This window comes from Rana temporaria, chromosome 2 (genome assembly GCF_905171775.1).
Source record: "Rana temporaria chromosome 2, aRanTem1.1, whole genome shotgun sequence".
Classification (NCBI taxonomy): Eukaryota; Metazoa; Chordata; class Amphibia; order Anura; family Ranidae; genus Rana; species Rana temporaria.
This window is the reverse complement of record NC_053490.1, coordinates 2,713,383-2,731,068: the sequence shown is the minus strand read 5'-3', so window position 1 is coordinate 2,731,068 and position 17,686 is coordinate 2,713,383. Positions and strand designations below refer to the sequence as shown.

The 17,686-nt window shown below is 43.9% G+C and overlaps 1 protein-coding gene and 2 pseudogenes across 2 annotated transcripts in view; 2 read left to right on the top strand and 1 right to left on the bottom strand.

Moving 5' to 3' along the window:
* LOC120926655 overlaps positions 1 to 6,133 on the top strand; it is a 391,741-nt pseudogene extending 385,608 nt beyond the window's left edge.
* The window catches only part of LOC120926518, a 574,555-nt pseudogene that overhangs the window by 385,607 nt on the left and 171,262 nt on the right, over positions 1 to 17,686 (top strand).
* The window catches only part of LOC120928403 (zinc finger protein 300-like), a 1,021,177-nt gene that overhangs the window by 862,452 nt on the left and 141,039 nt on the right, over positions 1 to 17,686 (bottom strand). The gene's annotated exons all lie outside the window — the stretch shown is intronic.

Here is a 17,686-nt window from a genome sequence, read left to right as displayed (position 1 = left end):
GAGGGGCTGTCCCTCTAAGAAATCAACTTGCACCAAATATACCAGACCCTCCAGTGAAAATTTCCTTTTTCCCTTTGTCTAAAGGCTATCACCCTTGTAGAAAATGTAAGGTATGCCTACATAATTCTAATAAGAGAAAAACAGTTAGCTTTACATCAACAGTAACTGGTCTTGTATTTCCCATGAAAGTATTTTCCACGTGTGCTACTAAACACGTGGTTTATCTTATTACCTGCCACTGTGGGAAACAATATGTGGGCCGCACTATTAGAAGTTTCACCATAAGGGTAGGGGAACACATAGCCAAAATTAAGAAGGGGTGCACAAAACATACTGTATCCAGGCACTTTCTTGAACAACATAATAAAAGAATCGAGGGGACGACCTTTCAGGTCATAGATCACTTCGTCCCCCACTGGAGAGGTGAGCCCAGTGTTCGGGGTGTATCAAAACTTGAAGTCTTCTGGATCTACCAATTGAAGAGTTACGTCCCCCACGGCCTCAATGTGGAGTGGGACGTTAACTCTTTCATCAATCAGTCCTGATTTATATGACTAATGGTAATATATTAGATATTTATCAGTTATTACTTTTTCTGTTTTTTGAAGAATTTTTCCATTTTTACTTACTCCCACGACACCATCTCTATAATCCAAAAATTATTTTTTTATAGATTTTTGACAGCGTAATAGTATGGGATGAATAGATAGATGGTAATTTTTCCATTTTTGACCACTAGGTGGCGCCTTACATATGAGAATTGTGTTATGTAGCAGCCCATGATTATAGTTGGGATGGCGACTTCAAGTTGCTGTTTCCCACCACTAGGAGGCCCTCCATACACGTCTCTATGTTTTAGCCATCCATTGTGTTCCTATTCCCTGCTGTGCTCCTATTGACCGCCCTGTGATCCTTCATGGATCGATGGGCCTCCTCGGTGCACTATTGTGTGGGTGCGGTTGTGTTTACACACGGGCGCAACGTCTGCATGTCTCCTTGCTGTGGGGTCGCGTCACGAGGGGGCAGGGTTTGCGTCGGTCGGTGACGCGCTCCGCCTCGCTGGGCCTGCACATGCGGGGAGTGGTGCCGATGGGCTCAACCTCCTGGAGGGGAGGGGAGTGGAGGGGAGATCAGGGTGATGGGCGGACACATAGAAGATGTCACTTCCGGGCGCCTGGAGCGCACGAGAAGACCATAGAGAATACAGGGATTTATCAATTGGATTTAGTATATGTCATTTCCGGGCGCCTGGAGCGCACGTAAACCGGAAATGTCAGTAATTGGAACGCACGCCAGTAACGGTGAGTGCCGGTCCTATGGGGGTAAGTAGAGATGTTATTTAAAGCGCAAGAGGGCAAGATGATTCAGATATGCACCCCAGTAGAAGTATTTTGATACGAAACCGGTCGGGCATCTGATTATATCCACCCCAAACTGCGCATAGTTACTTTATCCTTCTCTGAAGTGTGTGTGCCTTGATGCTGAGATTGCTTTTGCAGTGCTGTTCTTTTTTGGTGTGATAATGGTTTACTGAGATCCCCCTTTTGAGACTTTTGGGAGCTTGTCCTTATTTTGAAGTTTTTTAAAAACATTTTTTACGCGATGAGGAGGTGTTTTCTTTTCTCTTTTAATTTTATACTGGTACACTGGATCCCCTGAGAACTCCAACCACCTCCAGGAACATCATCATCATCATCACCAGTTCCAGATTCCTGGTCCAATCAGAGTGAAAAGGTCCTACCGGAAAAGCGCTTTAGGAGTGTCTGGAGAGTTACCCCTGTAAGGCAATCGGCCTACGCAAGCCTTGAAGACCCCCCACCGTACGGTGAGATGTGGGTCTACTCCATCCGGTAAGGGCATAATTTATTTATTTCTACTGCTGATTCTTTCTGGAGATAAGACACCGCTTACCAACAAGATTGATGTTCCTTTGGACTGTATAAACTTTATGAATACAAGCCATTTACATGCAGGAAATTGGACTTTGTGGTTCATGACAATCATTGTCCGTTTCACATATTACTGACACTTTATGAATACCACAGTCATTTGTTTTTATTCATGTGCACAGCTTTTTGTATTGTGAATTTCACCGTTCCTGCTGTTTGGGTTGACACACTCAATATTCACTGGTTTAGTGATCTAGGGACTCACCCTATTGACCTTCAATGTAGTGGAGCCCCTTTTGATCACTCCTTATGTACTCACTGTTCAAATCACATTGATCTTGCTGAGTCTACATTCATTATTGCCCCACAGGGCATTTGTGTTTTTATTGGCGCCGCATTTTTTCTTTATACATGCTCAGAATCATTGAGCTTCACTTTTCTTGGCTCGTTGTAGTGTTGTACATCCCCATGTTCTTGGAGATCGGAATTTGGTGTGACCATGTGTATGCAACACAAGTTTGAGCCAACATTCCGTCGGAAAAAAATCCACGGTTTTCTTGTCGGAATTTATGATCGTGTGTACGCGGCATTACAGAGAATGCAACAACTACATGCATAAAAAATAGTTTGGTCCAAGTATGTAACACCCTTCTTGGGCGGTTCTTCTACATTCTGGACCAACTTATCTCGAAGGTTGGGAGATCTGTGATCTATACTGTAAATCTTGGCTTTTTTTGGAGAATAGCTAGTAGTACATTGTCCCTAATAAGAATTGTTTTATATTATTTAGGTGTTTATGTTTGTAACTCTTATTACATGTTTGGATCATCTGTCTGGCTATTAAAATCCTCATCATCCCCACAATGTCTTCTTATTCACATTAGCTGTCCTTTAGGGAGATCACTTAGGATGGTGGCAGCTATGTGTAGGGATGTGGCCATTGCAGTCTGTTTCCTTGAAAAATGTGCGGGTACCAAACTTATCATCTTGTTTACATAGCACCAAGTCCAAAAAATTACCCGGTGTATGTTTCCAGCCTCCTGTACCCAATGCCATTCCTCTCTCCAGAGGACAAAGATGTCGTCAATATAACTTTTGTATAGTAATTAGTGATAGATTAATAGTGCGCTAAAAACAACCTGATAACAATGCACAGTGCTTATTGCTACACACACTTGTATAATATTGCTACAAATGTCAAAAATAACAAAAACTTTAAAATGATGAAAACACCTTCCTCCGTGAAAATAATAAATAATATACAGTGCAGACAAAGATTCACCACCACCGGAATGTGAATTGCCTGCTCACCTTCCAAGGAAGCAATTACAGTGTAATGTCACTTTCAGACACCTATCCTCATTGCGGTCAGTTCATGTGTATTCGGATTCCAAGTAATGGCGCAAAGTACTGCCTGGGATTCTCTGTATGTATTGATTCTCAGTATGTATTGGTTCTCTGTGCCCATTTCTGTTTGTGAAAGCAGACACAGGAGGACCTGTGACAGTTCTATGGGCGGCTGGATGAAAACAGACCCCGGTGTCTATTTACTGTCTGTTTACATCAGGCTTTCTCCGATGTGTCACATTTAGGTCCAGAGAAATGGAGGAGGACACAGTCCTTTTCGATTTTTTTTTCCCCAGACCTGGAAGAATTCAGAGCAAGGTAGGTGTAAACATATCATTTACATCAGCCTGTCCATAGGGCTGCATGGACCTGTCAGATCAGGTCCTCCTGATAGGGCTGCATGGACCTTTCCGATCAGGTCCTCCTGAAAAATTGAGAGGAGGACCCGAATGAACTCATGTGTAAGGACCCCTGCACTCCTTTGATCTGTATTCAAATGATAGCGGGCTAAAGTCTGCTGTCGGCTGATGTAGAAAATATTGTTACTATGCAATTGCATGCCACAAACATTTTGGCACATGTCAATATATTGGTCCCACTACATTCTGTACCCAACAGAGATCAGGGATTGATGGGGCTGATGGGCTGGGGGGTGCAGCTTCCCATTTTTGCCATTTACATTTTTACCCCACTGGATAACCTTGTCCCAGCACTGGGCCGAAGGTACTCTGAATGAACTTAGGGGTTAGCTAGAGACAGTCCTTTTAAAAGATTGGGAGATGCAGTGTTTCCTGGGAATGGGAGGAGGAGTCTTCTCTCTCTCAAAGATGTTGTGTTGAAAGACTTCTGGAAAAGACGTTACTGGTGAGTGTAACTTGGGTTTTCAGAATTTGCCTCCTATTGACTTCAATGGGGTTTGTATTTACATCGGCAATGTTTGGGTTTTCAGATAGATTTGTGAAACGTGCCCACAAGTCAATACCAATCACATCCCCCCCCCCCATAACTATGCAGCACAATGCTCTAAATTAGAACAAAGAAATTAGATTCTCAAATGGAAATTGTAATAAACTGTCAATTTTACCAGCCAATGGGAATAATAGATTGTCCCCAATAAAATAGAATACAAATATTTAAACATGTATAATATTGTACATATTCCTTCTATATATAAGATATATTTAATAATGAATGTAAAAAATAGAAAGTAACTTTATTTAATCCTTTATATAGAATTCTGACTTTTTATTTTTTCCTGTATAGGTGGATTGATGATCCGAGTTTTTGGTCAGACTTGTCTTAAAAAATAAGTCAGATGAGAAACGAGCCATATGAGTGTCTTAAGTGACAAAAAGTATTTTTTGCAATTCACTGGAAGATTCACACAGGATTCAAGACATATCAGTGTTCTAAATGTTGTAAGTGTTTTGGAGCCTCTTCAACATTGATCCATCCTCAGAGGACAACAAGAGAGAAGTCATTTCAGTGTTCTGGAAGTGACAATGGCTTTACAATAAAGTCCAACCCATGTATACATAAGAGAAGTCATTTCAGAAGATATTTCTTTTTTGGAATTTGATAAAGGTTTTACAATGGAGGCAGAACGTATCGCACACCAGAAGGTTCACACTGGAGAGAAGCCATATCAGTGTTCTGAATGTGACAAAGCATTTTCAACCAAGAGCAAGCTTATCAGACATCAGAGGGTTCATACTGGAGAGAAACCTTTTCAGTGTTCTGAATGTGGCAAAACTTTTAAACAAAGGTGTAGCCTCCACACACACAAGATGATTCACACTGGAAAGAGGCCATATCAATGTTCAGAATGTGACAAAGCTTTTATACAGAAAGATCATTTTATTGTACACAAGATGACTCACACTGGAGAGAAGCCGTATCAATGTTCAGAATGTGACAAAGCTTTTACATCTAAGTCACATCTTATCACACACCAGAAGATTCACACTGGAGAGAAGTCATATAAGTGTTCTGAATGTGGCAAAGCTTTTATAACAAAGAGAGAGCTTATCACACACCAGAGGGTTCACACTGGAGAGAGGCCATATCAGTGTTCTGAGTGTAGCAAAACTTTTACAAAGAACAGTGGCCTTCACACACACAAGATGATTCACACTGGAGAGAAGCCGTATCAATGTTCAGAATGTGACAAAGCTTTTACAAAGAAAGATAATTTTATTGTACACAAGATGACTCACACTGGAGAGAAGCCATATCAATGTTCAGAATGTGACAAAGATTTTACATCTAAGTCAAATCTTATCAAACACCAGAAGATTCACACTGGAGAGAAGTCACATAAGTGTTCTGAATGTGACAAAGCTTTTAGAACAAAGAAAGAGCTTATCACACACCAGAGGGTTCACACTGGAGAGAAGCCATATCAGTGTTCTGAATGTAACAAAGCTTTTACACAGAAGTCAAATCTTATCAGACACCAGAAGATTCACACTGGAGAGAAGCTGTAGCAGTGTCCTGAATGTGATAAAGCTTTTATAGGGGGCACATCCTTTTCCAACACACAAGGGTCCACACCAGAGAGAAGCCATATCAATGTTCTGAATGTGGCAAAGCTTTTGCATGGAAGTCATATCTTATCACACACCAGAGGATTCACACTGGAGAGAAGCTGTATCAGTGTTCAGAATGTGATAAAGCTTTTACACAGAAGACAAGCCCTGCCACACACCAGAGGGTTCACACTGGAGAGAAGCCATTTCAATGTTCTGAATGTGACAAAGCTTTTACGAAAAATGCCGGGCTAATCTATCACGAGAGGATTCACACGCTTCAGCTGCAGTGAGGAAACTCTGGAAGAAGGGGGAGGAGCTAAGCTGCAATGAAAGACTTCAGGGTGTCAATTTCACAGCTCATGTCATCTCACATATATTTAAAGTATATTGCTATTTTGAAGAAAAAAAAAGTAAGCAAACGGGAATGTGATGGATGGACACTTTAGTATTTATGTCCATCAGGCACAACCTGGAAAGACCTTGACTATTCTAAATATTGACATTTTTTTGGGGCAGGCAACAATGAACCACTTCCTTATGCCTCTCATCTGTACCCTTTTTATGGGGCTTTGACTAAACTTGTAATGCATTTGCATGAATAACTAACTGAGCTGTATTCTCAAGTGTTTTCCTAATTGCCTGATCCTGAGCCAATACATGACCAACACTGCCTCAGTACAGGGAGACTGGGTAGCAGTCAAGCGGCATCTTGCCAAGACTCTGAAGCCTCAGTGGGAGAATCCTTTCCAGGTTCTGCTGACAATTGCTATACCTGTCAATCATGGGGGCTCCAGCTAAGCCCATCGTGTACATTTTCCACTCCTCTTCCCATGATCAAGGCCTCCTGTCCATATTCCACCGCCTCTCATGGATGACAACTTTGCAGACAGGGACACTAACCATACCAAAGTCTCCATTCCATGAGAAAGCAACTTCTTAATCTGGCACAGGCCTTGCAACATTGAGTTGCTGCTGTTTTATGGGATGCATTCAACATTACAACCTTATCCCAGATGGCTACTTGTGTTTTATTCAGTTCTGATGAAAGTCTATAGGATTTCATCAGGTGAAGATTGGATCTCCTTATTATCTAGTTTTCCTGTCCTTATATTGGTCACCTCCATAGACCAATCATACAGTACAGCTACAAGAGATCTGATCTCACAAAGAGTATGTGGTCATATCCCTACAACTTCTTCGGAGGGAATTACATTTCCCTGATTGGGGTTCTCTTTATTGAGTTGAAAGATCTTTTATTTTTTGGTAAAAAAAATTGTGAAAGACACTTTTTGACCCTAGAAGCATTGTGTTAAGTATAACTATGGGCAAAATCAATAATGACATAAATGATGCAATCTGTCATTAACCATTTTATTCCCCTAAACTCCTTGAGTCACAGAGCATTTTTTTGTTAGTTTTTTTCATTTTTGGCAATGTCTCAGTTCTGCACATTATGGGCCAGATCCACATAAATAGGCGTATCTTTACATGGGCGTATCGTAGTAACGCTACGCCGCCGCAACTTTGAGAGACAAGTGCTGTATTCACAAAGCACTTGCCTCTAAAGTTACGGCGGCGTAGCGTAAATCTGCCGGCGTAGGCACACCTAAATCAAATGAGGAACAGGGGGGCGTGTTTTATGTAAAATAAGCTTGACCCCACGTAAATGACGCTTTTTTTGTACTGCGCATTCGCGCGCATGCTCAGTATCACGTCGAATTTTCAAATTAAATGACACCCGCTCAATGCTAGACGACGTGAACGTAATTTACGCCCTATTCGCGAACGTTTTATGCAAACGACGTAAACGACGGAAAATTTGACGTTGGCCCGACGTCCATACTTAACATTGCGCACGCCTCATAGAGCAGGGGTAACGTTACGCCAAAAAGAGCCTTACGGAAACAACGTAAAAAATGCGCCGGGCGGACCTACGTTTTTGGATTGGCGTATCTTGCTAATTTGCATACTCGACGCGGAAACCAACTGAAGCGCCACCTAGCGGCCAGCGTAAATATGCACCTTAGATCCGACAGTGTACTAAGACGTACGTCAGTCAGATCTAGCCCAGCTTCAGGCGTATCTTGTTTTGTGGATACAAAACAAAGATACCCCGGAGCATCCTAGAAGTTACGCAGCGTATCAATAGATACGCCAACGTTACTTCTTCGTGGATCTGGGCCTATATCTTTAGAATTTGTAGTCTACCCACATGTATTATAGATCAACAGATTTTCAGGACTCATAGGGCTTTACCCACCTGAGCTCCGGAAGATTTTATCCCTTTCATGACCAGGGCATTTTTAGCACTGCGTCATTTTAACTGGTAATTGCTCTGTCATGCAACGCTTTACACCATTGAAATTGATATGATTTGTTTCATACAAATAGAGCTTTCTATTGGTGTTATTTGGTAACCACTGTTTTATATATATATATATGAAAAAAAATAACATTTCGAAAACAAAAACAACAATATTTTCTACTTTTGATTATATAAAAATAAAATAAGAACCACATTTCTTCATATATTTTGGTCAAAATGTATTCTGCAAAACAAAAACAAAATTCCAATAAGTACTGTATATATTCTGATATACTGTTGGCCTATTTCATTTTGTGGGACCCCTAAAAAGCCAGGACAGTACAAATACCTCCCAAATGACCCCTTTTTGGAAAGTAGACAGTCTGAGGTATTTTTCAAAAGAGGCATGGTGAGTTCTTTTGAAGTTGTAATTTTTCATCACAGTTTTTTGGAAAATGAAGAAATTAAACAGATTTTTTTTCACAATTTCGTGTTTACATCCTGTCACTGGTGCAGTACAGCGTCATCATATGACTGTCTATCGAACCTGCGGTTGAATGTGTCTAACCTTAACTGTATTAGTCCAAGATTATTCTACATAGAGAGGAAAGATTGGATATAGAGAGTAAAGATTTGACTTCGAGAGAAAAGAGTCGATATAGAGAGAAAATATTTGACATTATAGAGACATGAAGATTAGACGAAACAGCTAAAAACATACAATCGCCACCAGCGGATGTTTATGGTCAAATGCTCCGCCCATAAGCTATAGAAGAATTCTAATGTTGGTTGACTAGTAATAATAATTAATAAATATAATTATTACTAGTGTCATATAACATTAGAATTCTACCATAGCTTGTGGGCGGAGCATTCGACCAGCAATGCACGATTGCGGTGTCGTACAGTTTAGCTGCTTCATCAAATCTTCTTAGAACATCCCACAGACACCATAAGCCTTTAATGACAGATTCGACCTTAATTCATTCAGATTTTTAGATGAATGCATTTTTTAACAAAACAAAATTAATAAAAAAGTATTTTGTAAGTAACTAAATAATTGTATTTTTTGGACGAAAACAAAATTCTGAAACAAAATATTTCAGTGTGCACGTGTCTATTGTGTGCTGAGATTGGCCCACAGTTATCACATGGTACAGGGTGCAGTGAGTTTTCCCAGGTACCATGTGAAAGCTGTGGGCCAATCACAGCATCACTACAGAAATCACAGCTGTTAGGAATAGAATTCCTTCATAACAGCGTTGTTGACATTGTGATCATGTGATCACATAGCGATGGATCCCACATGACCCCCGGGCCTATCAAAGCGGATGGTTACTGGCAGCTGCAATAAGCTGTGTCTTGTGGACACATCGGCCACTGTATCGGCAAACTGAATGCACCAGGGAACCCGCCAGTGTGAATGTGCTAAGCGATGCAGGATACAGGCGATACTTAGCCTATAGGTGTTTCCCACCCACCCCCAGTATATGTACTTCAGGAGGTCGGCAGCTGGTCCCTTTAATAGGAAATTTAGATATATGTTTTGTTCCTGCTTTTTTCTTGGGAATACATTAAAAAATATATGTTTTTTCAGTAATTAATTACAAAGCAGCATTTACATAATTTGTGCACCCCCATATATTATTTTTAATCAGATAATTTTTAGTGAAACAAGTTTTTAAACTTTACACAGTAATAAAGTTGCACAGTAATAGACGTTGTGCAGTGTACAATCACGATAGGAGAGAATATAAATGAGTACAGGATTGGAAAATCAATTTACAATAGTAAAGTTTTCAATCAGCAACATATAGTATTTTTTCCTGAGACCGCGTACACACGGTCGTTCCAAACCGATGAGAATGGTCCGACGGAAGTGGCCTGATGTGTGTACACACCATCGTTCCAAAAACCGATCGGGTCAGAACGCAGTGACGTCAAACACAGGTTTTGAACCGATGCTTTCTGTACTAACCATCGGTTTGGACCGATCGGGCAGCGGTCCATCGGTTCGATTTTAAAGCATGTTTTAAAATTTTGGACCGAAGGAAAACAGACCGATGGGCTATACACACGGTCGGTTTGGACCGATGAAACTGAACCTCGGTCCATTCTCATTGGTTTTGTCAGACCGTGTGTACGTGGCCTGACGGGGAAAAAAGAGATCCTGCTCTTTTTTTTTTCCGTCAGTTTTCCCATCAGAAAAACTCAGATGGAGCATACACACAGCTGGGATTTACCGGCCAAAAGCTTTCAGCTGAGTTTTCCCGTCGGAAAAACGGTCGTGTGTACGAGGCTTTTTAGTTTCTGCTATAAAATCTTTCTTCATAAATTTAGGCCGAAATATATTCTGCTGCATTTATTTCTTTAAAAAAACAAATCAGTGTCTATTATGTATTCTGTGTGAGAGTTATCGAGTCTACAGACTATGGTGAGTATATATGAAATGTAACATCCCCGATCTTCTGATTGTCCATCTCATTTTATTGAGGTTCTAAAATTCCAGGACGTTACAAATATCACCGAAATGGAAAGTAGACAGTCCAAGCTCTTCAGTAAGAAGTATGAGGATTTTATTTGAAGTTGTAATCTTTTGCCACAATTTTTGGGAAATGAAGAAAGTAAATAAAATTTGATTTTATTTAACAAAGTTGTCACTTTACCAAGTTATTTCCCACACACGGCACAGGAATCCTTACAATTACACCCCAAAATACATTCTTCTACTCCTCCTGAGTACGGGGATACCACATGTGTGAAATGTTTTTCCCACTTAGATGCATAGAGAGGCCCAAAATCCAAGAAGCACCTTTGGCATCTTCAAAGTGCGTATATTTTGCATCTACTATCCTGACTACTTATCATGTTTATTGAGGCCCTGGAGTGTCCGGACAGGAGAAACATCTACAAAATGCCAACTTTTACAAAGAAGACCTTTCACTGTAATAAATAGAGACATGACGAGTCTTTTGAAGATCACATTTTTGGGAAATTGAGGAAAACAAAGTAAAAATGTAGAGTATTTGGTTTACACACCGCTGTCATATAAAAATATATTTCTACAACAAGTTTTTGTAGCAAATATAGTCCAGATGTATATCCTGGTAATCTTAGAACTCCCATTTCAAATTTCGCCATGTGTGAGAGAATTGTACTGATTTTTCAGATTCTACCTCATGATCCCACACCATTCAAAATGGACTCTTACCAGAACCAATGGACCCCATTACAGAGTCACTAGTGCCTGATCCAGGAATTCCATCCGGAAGTGTAGGGCCATTGAAAAATCTTTAAACCGTCCCAGGATGTCTCATATTGTGCTTCTCTACCCCGATTCATTTCACATGTGTGGTCTGGCTTGTGCTCACCTATGAGGTTTATTAGGTATTAGGTGAGCACAGCGAAACCACACATGTGAAAGGAATCGGGGGAGAGAAGCACTGCAGCAAGGACTACCCTACAATAGGTTATCCACCTGAGACATCCTGGAGATGGTTTAAAGATTTTTCAATGGTATTACACTTCCAGATGGAATTCCTGGATCAGGCACTAGTGACTCTGTAATGGGGGCTATTGATTCTGGTAAGAGTCCATTTTGAATGGTGGTGGATCACGAGTAGGGATGAGCTTCGAGTTCGAGTCAAACTCATGTTCGACAAGAACATTGCCTGTTCGGCGAACAATTAGGGGTGTTCGTGGCAAATTCGAAAAGCCACGGAACACTCTGTTAAAGTCTATGGGAGAAATTTAAAGTGCTAATTTTAAAGGCTAATATGCAAGTCATTGTCTTAAAAAGTGTTTGGGGACCCGGGTCCTGCCCCAGGGGACATGGATCAATGCAAAAAAAAAGTTAACAATGGCAATTTTTTCGGGAGCAGTGATTTTAATAATGCTTAAAGTGAAACAATAAAAGTGAAATATTCCTTTAAATTTTGTACCTGGGGGTGTATAGTATGCCTGTGAAGTAGTGCTTGTTTCCCGTGCTTAGAACTGTCCCTGTACAAAGTGTCATTTCTGAAGGAAAAAAACTAATTTAAAATCACTCGCGGCTATAATGAATTGTCGGGTCCCGGCAATACAGAGAAAAGTCATTCATAAAAAAAAAGTGTGGGGGTCCCCCCAAATTCAATTACCAAGTCCTTCAGGTCTGGTATGGATATTAAGGGGAACCCTGTGTCAAATAAAAAAAAATGGCGTGGAGTTCCCACCAAAAATCCATACCAGACCCTTATCCGAGAATGCAAACTGGCAGGCTGCAAGAAAAGGGGGGGGGGCGAGAGAGAACCCCCCTCCTGAACTGTACCAGGCCAAATGCCCTCAACATTGGGAGGATGCTTTGGGGGTCTGTGACCCCTCAAAACATCATGTCCCCATGTTGATGGGGACAAGGGCCTCATCCCCACAACTCTTTTGGGGGGAACTCCACCCCATTTTTTTCTAAATTTGGGGTGGAGTTCCCCTTAAAATCCATACCAGACATGAGTTTGACTCGAACTCGAAGCTCATCCCTAATGTTGACATTCATGGTTCCCTCAATGATCTGTAGCTCCCCAGTGCCGGCAGCACTCATGCAGCCCCAGACCATGACACTCCCCCCCACCATGCCTGACTGTAGACAAGACACACTTGTCTTTGTCCTCCTCACCTGGTTGCCGCCACACACGCTTGTCACCATCTGAACCAAATAAGTTTATCTTGGCTTCTTCAGACCACAGGACACGGTTCCAGGAAACCATATCCTTAGTCTGCTTGTCTTCAGAAAACTGTTTGCGGCTCTTTCTTGTGAATCATCTTTAGAACTGACAGGCTGACCCCCCCCACCCCTTCACCCTCTGCAGCAATGCTGGAAGCACTCATACGTCTATTTCCCAAAGACAACCTCTGGATATGACACTGAGCATGTGACCTCAACTTCTTTGGTGGACCATGTCGAGTCTTGTTATACCGCTGGATGGTCTTGGCCACTGTGCTGCAGCCCAGTTTCAGGGTCTTGGCCATCTTCTTATAGCATAGGTCATATTTATGTAGAGACACAATTCTTTATTTTTTTTTCAGATCCTCAAAGAGTTCTTTGCCATGAGGGGCCACGTTGTACTTCCAGTGACCAGTATGAGAGAGTGAGAGCGATAACACCAAATTTAACACACCTGCTCCCCATTCACACCTGAGACCTTGTAACACTAACGAGTCACATGACACCGGGGAGGGAAAATGGCTAATAGGGGGTGTCCTCACTTGTGTTGCCAGCGGTTTAGGCATTAATGGCTGTGTGTTGAGTTATTTTGAGGGGACAGCAAATGCACACTGTTATACAAGCTGTACACTCACTACACAACATTATAGATACAAAGTGTCATTTCTTCATGTTGTCACATGAAAAGATATAATAAAATATTTTCAAAAAATGTGAAGGGTGTACTCATTTTTGTGAGATACATTGGCCCGGATTCACAGACATCGGCACACATTTATGCCGCCGTAGCATATCTCCTGTAGGCTACGCTGACACAGCGCAGAGAGGCAAGCATGGAATTCACAAAGCCAATGCTCCCAACGTTGCACCAGTGTGGCATATATTTCGTAGGCGTAAGCCGGCGTAGGTGGAAGTGGGGTAATCCATGCAAATGAGGCGTGACCCCATGCAAATGATGGGCCGATGCTGGACGCATCCCTGCGCGCATGCTCACAACCACGTCGGAACAACAGCCTAAGATATGCCGGATCACTGTGTACGTTGTTAACGTAACCTACGCCCAGCCAAACACACGTCCAACGCACAATGCGTAGACTTGTGTTCCCTGGTCCATACCTTTTGTCAGGGACGTACTGTTCGCTCCCCTCGGCACGCGCCTACGCGCATGCGCCAACCACGGACCTTGCACACAGCTATGCAGCCGTTGCACGCTCCTTCGCGCACGCGCCAAAACGTACCTAACCAGCCGTCGCTCGTGCGTGCGCGCATCTTTTGGCGCCAGCAAGCCTATAAAAGACACTGTGGTGATGCTGCACCTCGCGGCTTGATCTGCATCTGTTCCCTGAGCTCCTGTTGCTGTTTGAAAGCATTCTGTTCCAAGTGTATGACCCGGCTTCCTGACTCTGCTTCCTGCTCCAATCCTGACTCCGGCTTGTTGACCTTGCGCTGTTCCCTGCTTGAATACCCGTTGCCAAGACCCGGCCTGGACTGACTACTCTTCTGCCTATTGCTTCTGCTATGACTCCAAGTGTTTGACCCGGCCTGCCTGACTCCGCTCACCTGCACCTGCTGCGCTGCTAACCTGCATCCACGCCTCTGCTAACCTGCATCCACTCCTCTGCTAACCTGCATCCTCGGCTCTGCTGACCTGCATCCACGCTCTGCTGACCTGCATCTACTAAGTCTGCAAACCTGCATCATCTGCTTCCTGTCTCTGGGTTCCCATCTCACCAGCAGCAACAACCAGAACAGGCACCTGTACCCCACCGCGCTCCTACCACCACTGTCCCCATTCCAGTGGTCTCCGAGCCGGGGTTGTACGGGAGGTCTCCCTCCACGCGTCAGGCTCACACCCAGGTACGTAATAGTATCAAGCCGCCATGTCGGAGCCTGACGGAGGGACCTCGCCTATGGACAGTGTCTTTCAACATCTCACAGCCCTCACTCAAGTTGTGAAATCCCTGCAGGATAGCCATGTCCGGATAGATAAACAGACACAAACCCAGGCTACCTATGCAGACTTATCTTCGGACCTCATTTCCTCTACTGGAACGATACCATTCCCTGAACCCAGGGTTCCTCTTCCCGAGAGGTTTTCTGGTAACCAAAGCGAATTCCGGGCGTTCCGCAACGCATGTGAACTATACTTTTCGCTGTTACCTCGGACCTTTTCCTCTGAAGTTACCAGAGTGGGCTTCGTTATCACCCTGCTGCAGGGGGAGCCCCAGGCTTGGGCCCATCATCTACTTGAAGTCCGTCATGAGGTTCTTGACTCTCTGTCTTCCTTCCTCGATGCTATGGCCCGACTCTATGACGACCCTCAGCGAACTTCCACTGCTGAGGCTGCCCTCCACACGCTCCAGCAAGGCTCCCGAGCCGTTGAGGACTATGTAACTAACTTCAGACGCTGGAGCACAGATACCCAGTGGAATGAGGCAGCCCTGCGGCATCAATTCCGTCTTGGTCTCTCCGAGAGCTTGAAGGATGAACTAGCTCGGGTCGGTGTCCCTGATACCCTTGAGTCCTTAATTGCCTTGTCTATTCAGATAGACCGACGACTCCGGGAACGCAGAACCGAAAGAACCACTCAGCCACTTCGCCCAGCTTGGATGCTTCCCCGGACACCAGCTTCTGTATACCCTGCCCGTGTCAGTACAGTTCCTGGTAGATCCTCACCTTCTGTCACCACCGGGCCTGGGCAGCTTGGACTGATAAGACATTCTTTAACTGCCAGGGAACGACTTCGCCGGCAGCAGAATTTTCTGTGCATGTACTGCGGGAAGGCTGGCCACTATGTCTCCTCTTGCCCTGCCAAGCTGCGCAAGACCCTGGCTACCTCGTCTCCCAGTTTGTCACCTTCCTTTACCAAGGCCACTCACCTGGACTTACCTATTTTCCTTCAATTACCTGAAAGAACTATACCAGTTACTGCAATAATAGACTCAGGGGCATGTAGCTGTTTTATTGATCTGGACTTTGAAGCACAACAGCGCATCCCACTCCAACCCAAGACTCAGGGTCTTTCCATCTTCCTGGCAGATGGGTCTCGAATCAAGTCTGGAGAAGTAACCCAAGAAACCCCTTTTTTGCCTGTAGTCACCTCTACAAATCATAAGGAACTTATACGTTTGGACGCTATAGCATCTCCTATGTTTCCAGTCATTTTGGGCATACCTTGCCTCCAGGCACACAATCCACAGATCAACTGGGAAACCGGTAGGATTGAGTTTCAGTCTCTCTACTGCCGGCAACACTGCAGGCCCTCATGTCCTAGCACCTCTGGTCCCTTGTTATGCCTTGAATTAGACCCAGAGGTACGTGCTGCAGTACCCCAACAATACCACGAGTTCTTGGACGTTTTCAGCAAGAAAGGGGCTGAAGTCCTGCCGCCTCATCGTCCGTACGATTGCCCAATCGAACTTCTACCCGGTGCTGAGATTCCGTTTGGACGCATCTTCCCCTTGTCTGAGCGGGAATTAGAAGTTCTGAAAGAGTACGTCGACGAAAACTTAAAGAGGGGTTTCATCAGGCCTTCTACTTCCCCGGCAGGGGCAGGAATCTTTTTTGTAGAGAAAAAGGACCATTCTCTCCGGCCCTGTGTGGACTACAGAGAGCTGAACAAAGTCACGGTTAAGAACCGGTACCCCCTGCCCCTGGTCCCCGAACTCTTCCAAAGACTCAGGACCTCCTCTGTGTTCACCAAGCTAGACATGCGAGGGGCATACAACCTGGTCCGCATCCGTGCCGGGGACGAGTGGAAGACTGCCTTTGGTACCAGGTTCGGCCATTACGAATATTTAGTAATGCCCTTTGGCCTATGTAATGCGCCTGCAACATTCCAACACCTAGTCAATGACATTTTTAGAGACTGTCTGGATATTTATGTAGTTGTCTATCTGGATGATATCTTGATTTTTTCTTCTTCTCTTGAGCAGCACCGAAGACACGTCAGGAATGTACTCTGTCGTCTCCGCCAACATGGACTTTATGCAAAACCAGAAAAATGTGAGTTCGAGCGACAGAGCATTCAGTTCCTCGGCCTAGTAATCTCAACAGAGGGGTTCAAGATGGACCCGCAGAAGGTTTCAGCCATTCTGGACTGGCCCGCACATTCAGACAAAAAGGGGGTGCAGCGATTTGTTGGCTTTGCCAACTTCTATCGAAGATTCATTAAGGGATTCTCTGCAATTATTTTTCCGATTACACAGCTAACAAAGCAAAATGTCCGGTTCCGTTGGACCCCCGAGGCACAGGCCGCCTTCACAAACCTAAAAGAACTTTTTACATCCGCTCCCATCCTGAGTCACCCTGACCCGACTCTACCCTACTTACTCGAGGTAGATGCCTCAGAAACAGCGGTGGGTGCTGTCATCTCCCAACGCCAGGGTCTCAAGGACTTGATGCACCCAATAGCATTCTTCTCCCGTAAGCTCACCCCATCTGAGAAGAACTATGATGTGGGGGACCGGGAGCTCCTGGCCATTAAGTCTGCCCTGGAGGAGTGGAGGTACCTGTTGGAGGGTGCAGCGCACCCTATACTCATCTATACAGACCACAAAAACCTAGAGTACCTGAGAGCCGCCAAACGTCTGAGACCACGCCAGGCACGATGGACATTATTTTTCTCTAGGTTTTCATTCCACATTACTTACCGGCCAGGCTCCAAAAACACCAAACCAGATGCCCTTTCCCGCATGTTTGATGACCCGAAAGAAGTGTCAGCTCCAGATACCATACTATCGGAAGGTAACTTCTTACTGTTGCAAACCAACCTGATGTCTAGCCTGAAACAAGCTTCTGTAGGTGTGCCTGAGCCCTCTGGAGTCTCTCTGCTACCCAAGGAGGGGTTACTGTGGAAGAATGACAACATTTTTGTGCCGGAGGAAGCCTGAGCTACAGTGTTGAACCTGTGTCATGA